Genomic DNA, 1921 nt, shown 5'->3' on the forward strand with positions numbered 1-1921 from the left:
GCCCATGCCCCTCTCTTCTCACGCATAGAGTGGATAAAAATGAGTTGGTTGGCATTTGAATTCAAATTCGATTTGAATTCAAATGAGCAGCCACTTATCTTTATCCTCTCACGCAGAGAAAACGCTGCAAAGATGTGTTTTACACTATTTTTAAAAGGAAGAGAAGATAAGGCGTGCGGTAATCTGATCAGAGAGAAAAAGGGGCATGAGAAAAGTCTCGTGTGTGAGAAAAGAAAGGAAAAGAAGAGAAAAGAAAAGAAACAGAAAGAGGCGCAGGCTTTTCTGAGAGTACCCTAAGGTTTCTGCCTAGGGTTCGGGAAGTGAGAAAGTGAGCTATGAGTGTCGTGAGCCCACCAGATTTTAGGGAGAGCTTCATCAACCTCTCAAGTGCATCTACTGATGATCTGAAGCATCCGAAGAGTTTGTAGATCAAGATCAAAGGAGTTCGATCAACATCGACCGTCAAAAGGGCTCAGCCACGAACTAGCATTCGTGAGGAGCCGATCAGACCGAGAGCTTCGTGTGGATGATCCACAGAGGCCAGACATACTGTGTAGCTATGTTGCGATAATCAGACCCTCCCGATGATGATTAGATTACGGCGATCGACTATCCGCACAAAGGTAATGTGTTCTGAACACATAACAGTAAAATATTTATTGTAGAAATTTGAATTTCAAATTCAAATGCATGCTATATATATATATCATATTTAGATCCTTGTGTAGGATTTATACATGTTAATTAATTAGATTAATTAATAATTTTTACTGTAAAATAATAATTTAAAAAAAAATTTAAAATTATCGTTTTACCCCTGCACTAAAATTCACTTCAGCCTGATAACATAAAATGTTCACATCATGAAAGAAGATCAATCATTCTTTGGTGTGAAAGATACAATCCGAATCTATTTCTTTGGCTACCCAAGGATATGGGTAGATTAGAACCCATATCAATATACGTAAATACATTCTTTTCCAACACTATACAGAATCCCAACATTCAATGCTTTCAATGTGACAAAAACCCCCTTATTCGGAACACCTCCCCTATTAGACAAGAATAGTTTCTTAAATATTCATTATGTAAATGTACAATGTAGCCAGTGGACATTGGCTTGAACCAACTACAGGCTCTTAGACCCACATCCCTAACATCAATTGGCACCATCAGGCTTCCAAAAGATTATAAAAATAAGTGCAATGTAAAAGAAAATTACAAAGATAATCAAAGTTAATATGGATACAGAGTGAGACATTCTTGGATTAGCTTATAGGCGAAAACTACATGTGCATGCAGATAGGCCAAGACTACAAAATCCAGATAATTAACAGAAATAGAGAAACTAATTAATCTTTCCATATCTAGACCATTACATACATTGATTAACTAGTATTTACAAACATTGAATGAACAAACAATCGAAGTCTATAAAGAATCGAACCATATAAAGAACGATAAAGGTTAAAAAAAATCAATCAAATTTATGATTTAGAAAAGTGTAACATACAAATTTGGCTCTGAGCCTCGCATAACTCTTAGAACCTGATGTGTGAGGCACCAACTGAGATGATCATGCAGCTCTGCCAATATTAGAGTATATTTGCCATATAAAATAAACAATATGATATATCTTGTATAAATATTTAATTCATATTGATAATGTATAAAATAAAGAGCAAATGTAGATTATACATAACCTATCCTCTCTCTGAAAATCAGTAGTGTACAAGCTCAATCCATTGATGAGGGTACACATTGGAGGACATGTACGAGCAACCTCCTCCTCTGTCATACCCTTCTTCTTATAATCCCTCTTTAACTTGGCCTTATACTCTTTGCATTTATGATTCAGGGACTTTATTATCCAATCATAGCTCTCTGGAGGGATTTTAAACCTAGTCTACAACAAAGTACA

General features: G+C 35.7%; 1 pseudogene; it reads right to left on the bottom strand.

The window, feature by feature from the left end:
* Nucleotides 1–1579, bottom strand: part of LOC105042737 (uncharacterized) — a 2937-nt pseudogene extending 1358 nt beyond the window's left edge.
* Nucleotides 1580–1921: the final 342 nt, after the last annotated feature.

Source organism: Elaeis guineensis, chromosome 4 (genome assembly GCF_000442705.2).
Source record: "Elaeis guineensis isolate ETL-2024a chromosome 4, EG11, whole genome shotgun sequence".
NCBI classification, from domain to species: Eukaryota; Viridiplantae; Streptophyta; class Magnoliopsida; order Arecales; family Arecaceae; genus Elaeis; species Elaeis guineensis.